The sequence below is a fragment of the Symphodus melops genome (genome assembly GCF_947650265.1).
Source record: "Symphodus melops genome assembly, chromosome: 20".
NCBI classification, from domain to species: domain Eukaryota; kingdom Metazoa; phylum Chordata; class Actinopteri; order Labriformes; family Labridae; genus Symphodus; species Symphodus melops.
In genome coordinates, this window is record NC_136710.1 from 15,695,659 (window position 1) to 15,712,094 (window position 16,436).

At 39.5% G+C, this 16,436-nt stretch overlaps 2 protein-coding genes and 1 pseudogene across 4 annotated transcripts in view; all 3 read left to right on the top strand.

The window, feature by feature from the left end:
* Positions 1-16,436, top strand: part of LOC306841785 (up-regulator of cell proliferation-like) — a 162,615-nt gene that overhangs the window by 136,844 nt on the left and 9,335 nt on the right. The gene's annotated exons all lie outside the window — the stretch shown is intronic.
* Positions 1-16,436, top strand: part of LOC306841781 (up-regulator of cell proliferation-like) — a 37,727-nt gene that overhangs the window by 11,956 nt on the left and 9,335 nt on the right. The gene's annotated exons all lie outside the window — the stretch shown is intronic.
* LOC306841789 (interferon-induced very large GTPase 1-like) lies at positions 61-2,342 on the top strand (annotated as a pseudogene). Its single transcript has one exon. The product of its transcript is annotated as an interferon-induced very large GTPase 1-like (transcript).

Sequence of the window (16,436 nt, forward strand, 5' to 3'; positions counted from 1 at the left end):
ATAATGCAAAATAGCAAAATAAACATAACTTAAGACTACACAGATGTGACACAGACTGTGTGCAGAGTTGTTGCTTGATGGATTTCCTCTTGAGCTTGTAGATGGTGATGCATCTAATATACCTCTCAGATGGGTGACTGATGTTCTGTCTCAGCTCAATGACTTGGTGTCTCCTAAGAACAAGATATTGGTAGTCACAGTTCTTGGAGTTCAAAGTACAGGGAAGTCTACTCTCCTCAACACCATGTTTGGAGTTCAGTTTGCAGTCAGCAGTGGTCGATGCACTCGAGGTGCCTTTATGTTGCTCATCAAAGTCAATGAAGATGTCAAAAAAGAACTCAAGTGTGACTTCATGGTGATCATTGACACTGAGGGCTTAAAGTCACCAGAGCTTGCACAACTAGACAATAGCTATGAGCATGACAACGAGCCTGCAACACTTGTAGTGGGGTTGAGTGATATCACTATCATCAATATTGCAATGGAGAATTCAACAGAAATGAAGGACATCCTACAGATAGTTGTGCATGCATTTCTCAGGATGACAGCAGTGGGTAAAAAACCCAGATGTCACTTTGTTCACCAAAATGTGGCAGATGTTTCGGCCCCTGAGAAGAACTCACGAGGAAGAGAACTGCTCCTAGAACAGTTGAATGAGATGACCCAGGCTGCAGCCAAAATGGAAAAGAAGGAAGAGAACAAGAGCTTCACTGATGTGATGGAGTACAATCCAACCACTGGAAACTGGTACATCCCAGGACTTTGGAATGGGAGCCCACCAATGGCACCAGTTAATGCAGGGTACAGTGAGGCTGTTTATGAGCTCAAGAAGAACATAGTTCAAATTTTGGGAAAATGTGAGTCTACTGCAAATGATATCTTGGACTTTACAGAGTGGATAAAAAGTCTGTGGAATGCTGTCAAGCATGAAAACTTCAGCTTCAGAAACAGCCTGGTGGCTGATGCATACATGAGGCTCTGCACAGAATTCAACAAATGGGAATGGGAATTCAAAAAAGAAATGTACTCATGGACAAAAGATGCAGAAATAAAAATTTCTAACTTTGGCAGAGTGAAATGTGAAGTGTCTGACATTGGACAACTTCTGACTGATCTGAAAAGTGAAGCATGCTCAGTACTGTCTAAATGGGAGACAAAGCTTCTAGAAAATCTAGAGAAGTACTTCAAGCAAACAGAGGGTCATGTACATCTTGTTGAAGCATATAGAGAGGACTTTGCTAACAGTGCAAAAAGCCTTCGTCGAGAAATGGAAAGCTCTGTACAGAACCAACTCACAGTTGCAACAGACATCCGAAAGGGAATGACAGAGATTGACAAAATCAAGGTGAACCACACAAAAGAATTAGAAAAGAGAGTCTGTGCATTGATAGAAGAATGCCGAAAGAAGAAATTGGACATGACAGACGAAAAGCTGGATGAAGAATTTGACGAGATGTGGGATAAAATGTTGAAGGAACAAGACCTTTACAAACATAAGATCATGGATGTCATGGGAAATGTGTCCAAATGCCTGAGAGACAATCTATCACGCAAGGGGGGGGCATTTCAATTGTTAAGTCCAAAAAGTCTGAAAGACTGTGGATTGAAGCCTTTCAAAGTCTCAGCTGAAGGATTTTTCAAGAAGCTGTTAAAAATGTTTAACTCTAAAGACCTGGCAAAGTTGCTACAAAGACTAGCTGAAGACATCATAATGGATTGTTCACAGTTTGTGAAAGAAAAAAAGCAGAGAAAAAACAACTACCACAACACTTTCATCCAGGAGATCCTACACATGATTGATGAGAGGTTGAAAAAACGACGTCAAGATAGAGATAGACTTTGAGGTTTCTTTGAAACAGCACATCTGTGCAGTTGCAGCTCGAGATTTTCAGAAAATGCATGAAGATTTCATTCGGCTGAATGATCCCCTCACTTGTCTCCGTCAAAACAAAGAGAGGTTCCGTGTGAATTTCAAGGATGAATTCCATGAATGAGATCAGAGCCAAAAGAAAGCAAAAGATTTCACAGATCACTGCTTGAGGCCTGCTGTGGAAAACTTCATCAACAGATCCTTGGGTCCTGATATCACTGGAGAAATGAAGACAAAGTTCCAGTTCAGCACATGAATGTTCTTCCAGTATTCAGTGTTACTGGATTTGCTTTCAAAGGATAACTTTAAAGACTACTGGAGCTATATCTGCTCATATGAGAGTTATGTTAAGAAATGGATCCTTGATGAAATGGCTAAAGTCTTGACTCATGAGTCTTTATCTGAGTTTGAGGACCGACATCTTGGGTCATGTATCAAGAGCATAAATGATGCAATACAGAAAGCTCAAGCAGAAGAGGATGGCAACCTGCAGAAACTGATCAAAGATATCCGGCAGGAACTTGGTGACAAACTGGTCATTTCTGAGGATGCTCTTGGTCCTTTTATGATCCTGAGCAAAGTCAACCAGAAAGAGTTTGCTCATTGGCTCACTGTTTGTGTGAAGGAGATGGAAGAAAATATGAAAGAGGAGTTTAAAAATACAAACATCAAAACCAAACTTGCAAATCTTGATGTAAAGCCTGAAAATGAGCTTTTCCAAAGTGTCGTTGGATGTGGCAAACAGTGTCCATTCTGCAAAGCACCCTGTGAGGCAGGAGGATCTGAGCATAAGGTGCACACAACTTCAATTCATCGACCAAATGGTCTGGGCACATGGAGATTTTCAAAGTCAACAAAACTTTGTATTGACATATGCACTTCCTTGGTGTGCAGTGAAAATACATTTCGCTGTGCTGCCACAAATGAAAAAACACACCCTCACAAGGAGTACGCCACAATTTATCCTGACTGGAGAATTGCTCCAGATAAAAGCCTTGAGGATTCAGACTACTGGAAGTACGTACTGAAAAGGTTCAACCAGGAGTTTGCTGAAGCATACAATGCAAAGCCTGCTGATATTCCAGCGACTTGGAAAGATATCACACCACAGATTGCAGAAGAGAGTCTCAAAAGATCATTTAGAGTCAAATGAGACACTAACATCATCTCCCTTCACATTAAGTGTACAGAGGTGCACATCCTCCTTTCATGGATTGAGTCTTGTATGTGAAAGAGGAAAATCACAATCAGCTCCATAGATATTATCAGCAGAGAGACATTTTACAACTAAGACTCTCAATATAGAAACATAACAACAATCACTGCATTAGTGCTTTTACTAGTACTAGTGCATTAGCAGAGGTTGAATCCAACATGTTGATGAAAATGTATCTTTTCTTTAACTCTCTTTTTGTTGATCACGTCTGTTTTTGGATCAGTACAAATGTACGGACACATGAAGCTTAGCGAAAGTTCAGTAAGGAAGACTTTAAGTGATCCACAATCAGGTTTCTCAGTCACCCTTTTTCACGCTATCTCATTTCCGCTGTCATTCTCGAGCTGTCAGTTTGGGCTGTCCGCAGGTTAATCAGCTGTCTGTCACCGGACCTCATCTAACCAATAGCGCAGCGTTCCTCCTTCGTTTTCGGCCTATCATCGTTCAGCTCTCCTTTTAAATATGATCCTTTTTCTTCCCTAGTTCTTTCAAGCTGGCTTCGTGCGCCCCTCCACCTCCCCATCACCGCCATCTTCAGGAGCAGAGGCAACTCCCATCAATCTTTCCCCATCCGGTCTCATCAAATCATCAGTCCTCCACCACCAGGGTCTGGACTCCATGGGGGGATCTATCCTAATGACGAGCAGGACTTCATCACAAAAATCGCATCTCCACCCCATAGAGTCCAAGCGCCAAAACATTCTGTCAATCTTATTCTGTCAATCACTTTTTCATTGTAATAAATTCATTCTTAATATCACTTGTCTCTCCTGATTGAAATTATTATAATGATAAAAGTTTCCAGTCTGATTCAGTGTGACTTTGAATTTATGAAGTATGTTCAGCCAAACATTAACAGACATGTTGTCTTCGTTACATAGGACACAGTATTCATTTTGTTCTTCAATTTTATTCTTTGTCTACGTAGTTTAGAGCAGTTTTTATTTGCATTGTTTGACGACCAGATGCAACGCTTGCATGTTTATAGCTTGAAGAACAGACCACTGTCGTACTTCTACCTTTAAGACCTGATGAAACATCAGTGTATTGTGTTGTTGTTGTTGTCATTTACGGATGAAATTACAAAGGAATGATCTGTAGTACAAATGCAATGAGTGAAAGTGAATGGTTTACTTTCTCAAATTATTTAAATTGTCTCTATCTGCTGCAGAGGCTGAGAAAAAATATTTCATTTATATTTATATTTCTGACAGAAAGTAAATCCATACAAATACACTGACATTTACCTTTCTTGTTTGTTGGTGAAGTTTCTGATTCCTGACATTATTATTTTGAAGACATTTAAAGATGAGTACTGCTGCATGGTGTGTTGTCAACATGTATACATAACTGACTTCTGTCAAATCATTGAATAAAGATACTAATCAGCACATTGACCATGAATGTCTTCTAATGTTTTTCTAGATCAGAATCACAGCAGAGTGTAAAATAACTGATAAAGTAACCAGACAAATCATCATGTCATCTAGTCCTAGTTTTACTGAAGGAACTGTTTTAGAAGTAACCGTGCATTATGAGTCCTTTTCCTACACCTTTCATTAGTGAGTTCAACAACATTGTCTTATATCAGTTCTCTTCACTTTCAGAGGAGTTTCCATTAATTTACTCGTCTTATTCAGGAAAAAAATTATTCTTTGTCACAAAAGAAGTAAAAAAAAAAAAGAAAGAAAGAACGAACATCAAAACATATTGAACACTTGTTTTTATAGTTATGTGCTTAAAATTGAACATACATATTTCACATACCCAGTTCCTAAGAGTAGGGAGACCACATTCTGTGGCGCCCTCCAGTGTCAGATTAAGGAAAAGACAAGAAGAAAGATGAGACAAGTTCAATACCTTGTTTCTAATCTCACTGTCATTTGTCTGTTGACATGTTTTTAAAGGTTTTAGAACGGATCACTTCCTGCATACCCACAGTTTTTAATAACAGAAGTCCTCTAATGGGTTAAACTTTCCCTGTTAAACAACACAGATGAAAAATTTGTAGATTGATTTATGCTCATCCTCTTTATTGTTTTTAGATGTCTACATTTAAGGCTGTGAGGATTTCTAATCTCCACCTTCATGATGTTTTAACACCTTTATTGTACTTTATCGCTCATCTTTTCCCCTGAATGTTTCCACCTAAAACCACATCAAATCTCTCTCATTTCAAATGTGTTTCTGCAGGCTCAAATAGAAGCATCAATGCAGTTTCTCATGAATGCAGCCCTCCCCTCATAAAGAGACACTGGTTGTATTTGTTGTTTACTATGATGTCTATTTGAAGATAGTTCAAGAGGATAATCTCCCAGATAAGAAGATAAAAGATGGGAATATTATTCTTAATTAGATTTTCTGTTGAATTATCTGATCACACTGTAGGGAGTCTATACACGAGCAGGCCTGACTTCTGGGAGATTCATTTTCTAAATGGTGAATGAACTTGAGCTTGTGTTGTGCTTCTTCTGACTACTCAAAGCTCTTTTACACTGCAGGTCACACCTACACATTCACACCCTGATGTTAGAGGCTGCTGTGTAAAGTGACCATCAGAAGTAACCCATTCATAAACATGCATACACCACAGATGGGCGGTGGGAGCAATTCAGGTTCAGTGACTTCCCCAAGAACACATCGGACATGTTGTTTCAGGAGCTGGAGATCGAACCCTCAACCTTCCAGTTGAGAGACAACCAACTCTATCACTAATCCACAGCCGCCCTTCTAGATGGTTTATATGGAACTATTAACGCAAGCCGTGAAGGTCCACAGGTTATCCTCGGTGTGCTTAGAGTTTCATTTACAACTGAGAAGCTCACAAAAAGCTACTAGCTTAGTGAGCTAACCCTTGAATGTGAGGATAAAAGCAAAGCTGAACTGAGGTCAGAAATTGTGTAGAGCAGTGCTGACAAGTCAGGTGTTCTGTGATTTTGTGGGGAAGCAGGGGCGGTGTGGGTGATCAGAACTTTATGAGTGTCACCTTTAATACAAAGTAAGTGTAGTCATGGAGGGGGAAAAGAGTGTGAGTGAGTGATGTAACAGTGGAGGGTGCTTGGATATTTAGAGTTTTTATCATGAATGCGATCGTACCTGTCTTCCTCTCCATCTCTTTGCTTTCTAATTAGCAGGACAAGATAATCTTTTCTACTTGAACACTACTGAAAAGGTCGCCGTTCAGCTTTATCTTTTTGTACCGTTTTGATAAGAAAAGCTATTCATTCATTAATTGACTTGATGACTTGATTGATACCTGAATTTCCCTCGGGATTAATAAAGTATCTATCTATCTATCAATCTATCCATCTATCCATCTATCCATCCATCCATCCATCCATCCATCCATCCATCCATGTTGCTTTGTTAATTAAATTCTGTTATCATTTAAAGAGCAGTTGTCTGTGATTACTGGTATATGTGCATTGTAATGTAAGCTGGCTGTGAGGGTGAGTGTATGGATTCACGAATTCCATTTATTAAAATATAGATATTTATTCAATAATTATTAATATTGGTATTTAATTAATTAAATTCTAGACTGATTTTGTGATAATTGGTTTTTGTTCATTGATTCCAGGATAGTGCCCTGTTTTATTAACTAAGATTAATAATTGTATTTATTGATATAAATTATTAATGCTGCATAATTAATAATATTACTTGAATAAACATATTTAACTATAAAACCCTAAAAACTGGATCTCACGCTCTCACAGGAGGAAGAACAACTTTATTGACACACTTCACTTGACATGTGCACTTCAACAAAGAGCACCAGACTCCCACAGCATAGAACTAGCTTTTTATAATTGAGAGCAAACTTTTTGAGAAGAATAAAAGAAGCATGAAAATTAAAAGATTACATGAAATATTTGACATGAATTAAATCTGAAGAAGGAACTTCCTTTAAACCAATTTTTAATTCAATGCAAACTTTTTTAAGTAGAGCAAAGCAACTATTTTAAATTGTGCTGAATCAAACAGTTAATTTGCTTTTATTGACCGAACGTCAATAATTAATTTAATACAACCTAAAACAATGGTTAAATCTGGATTCTTAATCTAACATGTGATGAGCTGTCAGCACTTCTTTTATGGGCCAATATAATGGGTCAATGTATCAACTGTGGGGTTAACTACATCAAGATATCTGGACTTTAGTCACTTGTATGGTTGATTAAATAGTGCTTTTATGATCAACACAAAATGTTTCCATTCAGATGACTTTATTTTTATACATAGATGCATGTATCGTGCCTCTCTGTGAAATGAAATGGACTGCTAATTAATATAATTTATAATTGATAGCTATTCAAATATTTATTTGGGTTAAATTCTAAAGGTGGTGTTGTCAGGTTTCTTTGGGTTTTGTATGAAGGTTACACAAGAAGACAACAATTGTCTAATATGAAATTATATATTATAAATTATATATAACAACTCACAAACCTGTCTCTTTAACCTGCTCCTTCATACAGTGTCTTGAGAAAACATTTGCTATGAATGGGTGCTGTTCAAATCAATGACGATGACTCAAAGCCCCCTGCAGTATCAGATGGGTAAAGTCACTCAGGGAACCAAAGCATGCAAACTCCACACAGAAAGACCCTCACTGTTAGGCAACAGTAACAGGGGTAACCACTGCATCCCCCTGTAGCCCTTTTTTGTATGTTATTGACTAATCTTAAACTACAGACTTAAACTACTCTGTGTTTGAACAGAATATGGATCATGACAGGAAAATTACAGATTGAGGTTGTATCGTAAACATGCACAAATCTTTATTTCTGGCATTTTACGACTCATAGTATATCGTTTAATATATAATTTATTTTAGAAATTAACCATTTATTTTCTATAAAATCTAAAGTTACACAAGGGGTTTAACAATCCATGTTTTTTTTTGTGATCAAATTTTTATTGAATTAAAAAAACACAATACATATAACGACAACATAAGAAAAAATAAAGGAGACTATAACACAAAATATAAACATGTTACATGTCAACAGGAAAAAATCAAAATAAAACAAAATAAAATTCAAAATACAAAAATATAGAGTCCCTTTTAGGCCAATGGGTCTATAACATTCATTAATCAACCCCCACCCCAGGACCTGCAGGATCATTCAAGCAAAAGCACATTATATTGTCCATATTAAAGACTTTATATTTTGCAAAATCAGTTTCCATTGCTAGCCTCCTTGACCCCAAGGATACGGGCAGTTGTTAGTTCCATGTGAATAACGTCTATATATGTGAGAATCCAGTGTGTGATAGAAAGTTTTTGAGGTTGCTTCCAGCGCAATGCAATCAGCTTTTTAGCTGCAGTTAGACCAGCAAAGATAATTCTTTTCTGATGATTGCTAATTGTCAACCCAGAAAGGTCATTTAATATCAAAACAGGTATAGCAACATTTATGGCTACAGCGAAAATTTGGGACAAATGAGTAGTTACTTGCCTCCAAAAACAAGCTACAGGTGAACACTACCAGAACATGTGTAAAAAAGTTCCAATGACAGAGGGAGCATAAGGGATCGGCCACCATTTTCATGAGGTGCATCTTTCTAGGAGTAAGAGAAGTTCTATGCACATAATTTAGATGGATCTGCTGGTGATCAGGATTACGGGACGCCAACGGAATCTTAGCCCAAATAGAATCAACATTTTTTGACCCATCTGTTACAAAGAAGGATTAAACAGCTTTGAGCCATGGCTTTCTCAGAGGTCTAAATATGAACGTTGTTTATTAACCCAATGTACAATGACCTGTGTATTTGTTTCCAGTAAACAACATGATCATGAAATCAAAAGTGAAAGAGTTTTCATCGAGCAGTATAAAAGGAGGAGGGTGCGGACGAGTCAACACGAGATGTGTAATGCTTTACTGCAGGTTGAGTCCTCTGTGGCACTGAAATGATAAATCATACTTTCAAGATATCAAGTTTGAGATCTTCCAACTACAAAGGTGAGTTTTATACCTGATATTGTTTGGTATTTTATCCAGGAAAGAATAATGGAAGGTAGATAAGTATCTTTTAGTAATTGGATTTATGGTTTTGAAACAGATATTAAAAATAAATAAATTAGATTAAAAAAATGTTAAATTTGGTCAATAAGTTCAAAACATAGAATGTTTATGTAGATACATATTTCAGTCTTTTGTGGCAAAGGGGTTTTGGTTGGTACTAAGTAATTATGTTAAACAATAACTGTGACAACGCCACCTGGGGGCTTGCACACCAGGAAATACACAACTTGTTACTTTTAAAAGGTAAATAATTAGGACACAGGTTCAAAAACTGCAGAGGCAGAGATACATTTCACAGAAATGAAAAGGAATTTATTTGAATGAATCAAAGGAAAAATGCAAAGTAAGGTGAACAGAAGCTGTGGGGAAGAAACCTGGTCAAACAAAAGAATGCAACTAATAAGGGGAATTAAAATGTGTGTTTGTTTTATTACAGATTTAAATGGTATAAAAGAGGTAAAATATGAAGTTTAGATTTAAAACACTAACAATCTATAAAAAAAAAAACTGAGCTTAAGCCACTAGTGAAGAGGCAGACTACAAGGAGGAAGGTGTGGGGGTGTTACCACATACTCACCTTCATCCAGCACAGCAAAACAAACTTCAGTGCAGTCTGTTTGTGACCCAACATTCTTTGTGTCTCCTGTCTGTATTTGCTGCATTTTACCATAATATGTTCTATTTTTTTCTGGCTCTTGACAATGTTCACAGAGTCCTGTTGGGTGCTTTCCCCTGATGTGCAGTGTACAGTTCAAGTCACTATGTCCAATCCTGAGTCTTGTTATAATTACTTGCTCTTGTCTTTGATGCCCTCTGTTTCTTGTCGTGTGCTTTGTAGTGCATATAAATGTCTTCCTTTTGTCTCAGTTCTCCATCTCTGCTGCCACCTCTGGGTCCCTTTAGTCCACACGATGCTTTTACCCTCTGACTTTGACGATTAGCTGTTCTTCCCACTGCCTCCTTTGCCAACTTGCTCTCTCATTCCCAACAATACCCACATGTGCAAGGACCCACAGTAACACGACATCACTCTTCTTTCCTTTTTTTTTTTTATATTCTTTTTATTAAGAAATGTTGACAGAGATGAGAGTTTAATAAGTATGTATCGTCCCTGACATTTCCATTTTTTTTTTTTTTTACATATAAACACACAGTGAACTTAACTGCCCACCCACCCCACCCTCGTACCTACCTAAAAAAATAAAAAAAGGAAAATATGGAGAACACTCACCTAGATTAGCATATAGAGAATACAACATCTGACACTTGCATATCCAACAAACATAAAATCCATTAAGGTGAGAAAATAAATAAGGAATAATAGAAGAGAAATAAATTAATATCATTCACAGTGTTGTTATTGAGCGGGCATACTGAGACTGAAACGAGGAAGAGTACAGGAGTTGCTGTTAGGTTGTATTAGGCAGAACTTGAAGTCTATCCAAATATGTCAACACCGGATGGTGGAGAAGAATTTATCTCTAGAACCTCTAAGAGAGTATTTTATCTTTTCCAACTGTATGAACTGCATGAGGTCACTTAACCACATAGATACTTTAGGCGGTTTTCTGGATTTCCAATGCAGAAGTACTCTCCTCCGTGCAAGCAGCGTTGTTAAAGCGATTATATTTTCATGCCATTTTGGTATTGTATAATTTCTACTGTCTATAATACCAAATATAGCTGCCGCCTCATTGGGTTGCATATCAATATTAAGTGCCTTTGAAAGCGTTTCAAAGATAGTGGACCAATAGGGAGCTAAAACAGGGCATGACCAAAACATGTGGGTTAAGTCAGCTGGGGCATTATTACATCTATCACATCTTGCAGTGACATTAGGGTATATTTTAGACAGCCTTGCCTTGGAGAAGTGAGCACGGTGCACAACCTTGAACTGTATTATGTTTAGCTTTGCACATGAGGAGCTGTCATTTACTCTTTGTAGGGCGCTATTCCACATGTCCTCTTCCATGTCATTTCCCCCAGTTCACTCACCCAATCCACTCTGATTTTTACAATTGTTGTGTTAACAAGAAAAGTTTTACAGTCAGTAATCCTTGAAATTAGTCTTTTTTTGTTAAAAGAAAAGCCTAACATATCGTCTAACCTAAACGTGAAGGTAATCCCGGAAAGTTGGGGTCACTGTGTTGGAAGAAAGTGGCGGACTTGGAAATACTGAAATAAACTGGATCGTGGGAATAAATTTATTTAATAATTCTTCAAAACCTTTAATGTGCACCCAGTAATTAGCCATCAGCTGCTTCCTCCTTAAACATAGCAGCATTTCTTGTGCCTCAACCTGGAGTGCACATACAGGAGATTGTACTCCCCCTCCTCTTTCTGCTTATCCTGTCTTGTCAGTTTAACTGCTTGAGCATAAGATACCTTCTCTTTCACCCATATCTGCTGCACCTCCACTTCTCTTTTCATAACTTCAAACCCCCCGTGTGCCACACTGTGGTTCCCTCCACAATTACAGCACTTTGGCGTCAGTCCCTTTCCACACTTTCCATATTCTTGTTCCCCACCACATCTGGCACACCTCTTCTTTTCCTTTATAAACTTTGGCAACATGTCTACACTCCTGAAAATTAAAACATCTCATTGGTTTTGGGATAAACTCCCTGACTCTGCATTTCATAAAACCAAAATAGTCGTAGTTGCTTTGCTTCAAATTCTATCATTACAGTCTCTTTTTTTTCTCAACTCCTCTAGTCATTCTCATGACGTTCTTATTCTCTCTATGTTTCTCTCTCAGGTTCTCCAGCAGCTCTGTCATGCTGACTGTGAGGGGATCCTACTGATCACTCCCTTCTGTCCTTTTGCTTTCTGTTCCCCAACTTTCACAACTCTGCCGATTTTGACTTTTCCAAAGCTGGTCATTTCTTTTGTTATTTCCATTTGCTGCTCTGTGTCACATCCAATTAGTACATTTCCATCACCTAGAACACCGGCAAACTTAACCTCTCCGACTTTTCCTTTAATAATTTTTGTCAGCTTTAGTGGATCAACTTTCTTTACTCTTCCCTCTCCCTCAAAACGCACAGCAACAATATGTTTCTTCTCTTCCAAAACTTCTCCCTCGCTCTCTGTTTCAGCTAAACTACCCCTATAACTTCATTTTTTTTCTTCATCTTACTTCCCTTTCCCCTTCATTCTACTTCTTCCAATATCCCTTCTCTCCTTTTCTCCTCTCCACTAGCCTCCATGCTATCACACTCCATCTCCTTCCCTGGCATCCGTAGGTGCATTAAACAAGAGGCTGCATTCAAGAGCTCAATGTTTGGTGTCTACCACACTTTCTTCAATCACTTGACTGATGGACTGATCGTAGACTTCAGGCTTTGATAGGCCAGAAGGTGGTTAGACTGTACTCAGGCTCAAATGCCTGTTGTACAAAAGTTGCAATTTGAAGTTCTGGATCTGATTTAAAGCAACCTGAATCTATTTTTTTAGATTCTGAAAGGTACATTTTCACTCCGGATTTCTCTATAATAAAGTCTATCATTGACACCTTTTGATGTTGTTCATCCGCATGAACGTGAGCATGAACTGAACAATGCCGAAGAAAACCTTCCAAACGTGTCAGGTCCAAGGTGCGTTGTGCTTGAGAACGGATCTGAGCATTTGAAATGGTAAAAAGATCTGGACTTTAGGGGTGAAGTTGTGCTGAGGCACTGTCCAGATTGTGACCGCGCTTTAAAAGGCTTGACAAATCTGCAGCATTAAATAAATAAATCAACTGAGAACTGAGACATAAAGGTGAAGCAGACAACGTCGACAGAGCACACACAACCGGCCAAAACAACTCCCAGCAGAGGGACCCTTCTCCCATGGCAGCAGCAGACACCCGTACTGTGGCAAGTCAAAAAGGACAAAAAAGTCAAGTCAAAAAACGCACAAAAAGCCTGTCACCTGTTGTGGAAGATTTTACTCCATGTGTACTATATGCGTTGTATGAAGGTATCATAGAATCTGTCATATAAAATGTATCTGAAATGTCTTAGAACACTACATGCACAGCCTATTGGGTGTTTTTTTCCCCCATCATTTTGTTCCCTTTATTCTGTTTCTCACACTCTGTACATGTGGGAAGAGTCACCCAGGCTCTTCCTCACTGGACTCCATCTCCTTCTCGGCCTTGGGAGATGGTAAATAGTCATGTAGTCTCTTTTCTCACACTAGGGGATAGATTGTGCCCTGCCAGGTGGGCAGTGGCTCTATGTGGCGTGATGGGGAAGTGCTCTGGGTAGTGTGATGGAAATGTATAAGTTTTCATGTGTTGCCTTTTCTCTGGGCCTCTTTCTCTCCTCACCGTGTGAAAGAGGGGTCTTTGAACGTTTATCTTGCCTTTTAATAAATGTTCATTGAGACCAGATCGATCTTGGGGTTCCTTTTTGAATAGATCTTCTCACTCTTTATTTTCACTCTTTGGTAATGGGAAAAATTCTACAACACACCAATTCGTACATTATGCATAGAATTTAAGAGCACATACAAGCGCACCTTTCCTGGAATGCAGCAACGGGCATCATAGTGGTTTCCAGACAACAACAATAAACTTCAGCAAATGGCTTGACACAACTAACAAACAAGTTCAGCAAAGAAGGAGAAACGTAAGGAGAGAGACTCATGACCACACCTGTATTTAAAGGTGCACCTGGCACCGCCCCTTCAATAGTTTTCTGGTAACACTGGCACAGTACCATACAGCGGCAGGGATGGAGGGAACAATGAAATATGTTTAAAGAGGCATGAGACATCCTCCTCTGTAGCGTCATGTGAATGGACGTCCTTTTGTGATGAATCCCCACTCATCTGTCAGTCAGCTTTAACAGCTGTTTGTCTGCACTATGTTAATTCTAATACAATACACACAGTCACAGTGTTTAGTCTATTTATGTTTCCTGTTAATGAATACCGACTGGACGGTAGTCGTTGAGGCTGTCCGTGGAGGATTTCTTGGGCATGGGGATGATTGTGGCTGTCTTCAGGCAGGATGGAATGCTGGCTTGTGACAGGGAAAGGTTGAAGATGCAGGTGAAGACTTGTGAGAGCTGTTCTGCACAGGCTTTGAGCACCTTCCCTGGTATCCCGTCTGGGCCAGCTGCCTTCCTGGGGTTTACTGCTCTTAGCACCCGCCTCACTTCATGTATCTGTACAGTGAGTGTGAGCTGGGTGCTTGTGGGTGCCGAGCTGGTGTGGCTTTGTGGGGCTCAGTTTTCTCAAACCTTGAGAAGAAGCAGTTCAGCTCCTCTGTCAGCGAGGCGCCTGGGTTCCCAGGTGTGATGTTACAGCCCCTGAAGTTTGTGATGTGCTGTATGCCTTGACACACCTGTCGTGGGATATTATCAGAGAGGTGGTCCTCTTTCCTCCTTCTGTAGGCTGACTTAGCATCTTTGATTCCTCTGCTCAGGTCTGCTCTGGAGGCACTGTACAGCTCGCTGTCACCTGACCTGAAGGCAGAGTCGCGGTTTGTAAGCAGCATTCGGACCTGGCTGGTCACCCAGGGTTTCCAATGCAGTACTTGATGTAGGACAGAACTGCTTCTGTGTGTTCTGCCAGATCCTGGTGTTCAAATACATCCCACTGAGTGTTAGCAAAGCAGTCCTGTAGCTGAGAGAGTGTGTCGTCCGGCCAGGTTGTAACAGTCTTTGTGAGAGGTGTAGTTCTCCTCTTGAGAGGGGTGTATGTGAGAGAGGTGGTCTGACTGGCCTAGATGAGATAGTGGTATGGCTCTGTATTCATGCTTGATGTTAGAATAAACATGATCAAGTGTGTTTGCACCCCTGGTTGGACACTTAACGTGCTAACATTTTTTCGGGAGAACCGTCTTCAGGTCCCAGCTATAATGTGAGCTCCATGTGGGTGTGCGTGCAGCTGTGTCTTTATTGTGGGAGAGGCGTGAACTGCAGAGTCTGTGCACGCCGCCATCTTGGACCAACTGACTGACAGGGGCTGCGTCTCACTTCCCTTATTTGCACCGGGGGTCCTCCGAGTTGTCTCCTCCACTTGCGTCTTTGTCCCGCCCACCAGAGATGCACGGAGGAAACGAAGCCGAGGAGAGAGGACCGAGGAAATCAGCTTGAAGACACATGAGACGTCATTTCCTCGACAGCGTCACATGACGCGACATCAGCTGATCACGTAAAGCTGTCAATCAGCCGAACAGCTGTTTATGTCCACACCAACACACACTGTATTATTTCTAATCAAACACACACACTGTATTATTTCTCATCAAACACAGTTACAGTGTTTAGTGTCTTTACCTGATAAAAAAACACCTGAAGAACAACCTGCAGTCTACTCATAACCAAAAGGACAGTTTCTACTGACTAAAAGATTTCATTTTGAATTGTCTATAATTATTTATTTTTATTAAACAGTTTTGACTAAACCTAGCCTGTATTTCAACACTGGTGTGTCTGTCAGTGAAAAGACTTCCGTGAAGTCAGCTCTCGTGTCTCCTCGGTCATCGCTCCTCGGATCAGCCTCCTCTCTCCTCGATCCTCTCTCCTCCGTTCGCTATAAGAGCTTTGGGACGATCCTCAACATGGCGGCTTTGGAACTACTTCCGGTTTGGCCGAAGACTGAGGACCGAACCGGTCACTGCTCTGCAAATAAGGGAAGTGAGACGCAGGGAGGCTAAGGGGATGTATTATGAAAAATCCACTTTCACAGTGGTTTTGAATAAAAGAAAATCAAATGATTTTGAAACTTTTTTTTTTTTTTTTTTTACCATGAAACAAAAATCTAATGTTTTTCATATTGTAAAGTCTGTTTGAGAAACATAAATCCAATTACAAAATATACACAGACCAAACAGCTACAAAGCTACAAAAACATGAATCGAAGTGAAGTTTCCCTTTGATATTATTGTTCTTTAAGTGCTTCTACTTCAACTTCAATTTCAGCTCTGTTGACCACGCTAAATGAGCCATATGAAACCTTTGTGTGGCATGTGTTTGAAATTGATATTTTATTTATGGTTAAAACTGACTTTAGAACTAGATGAAGACACCCCTTTAAAAACTTCCCCTAACTAATGCCAAAGAGAAAAAAGCAAATGAGCTTCATAGTAAAAGAAAGGGAAGTAAAATGAGGTTGAATAAAAAAAAAAACACACAAAAGAGGTTAGTAAACACATAGGGGTGACCTTGAATAAAGGATGTGCATATAATAGGAAATTAGCACTTCAACCCCTCCACAGAGGGAGGCTTGTGCTCTCAGAGAAGGACCTAAGATCTCATGAATAATTCAAAGACTCCTTCACACATGCAGAATCTAAAGAAAGTACTGGAATGCACAAATC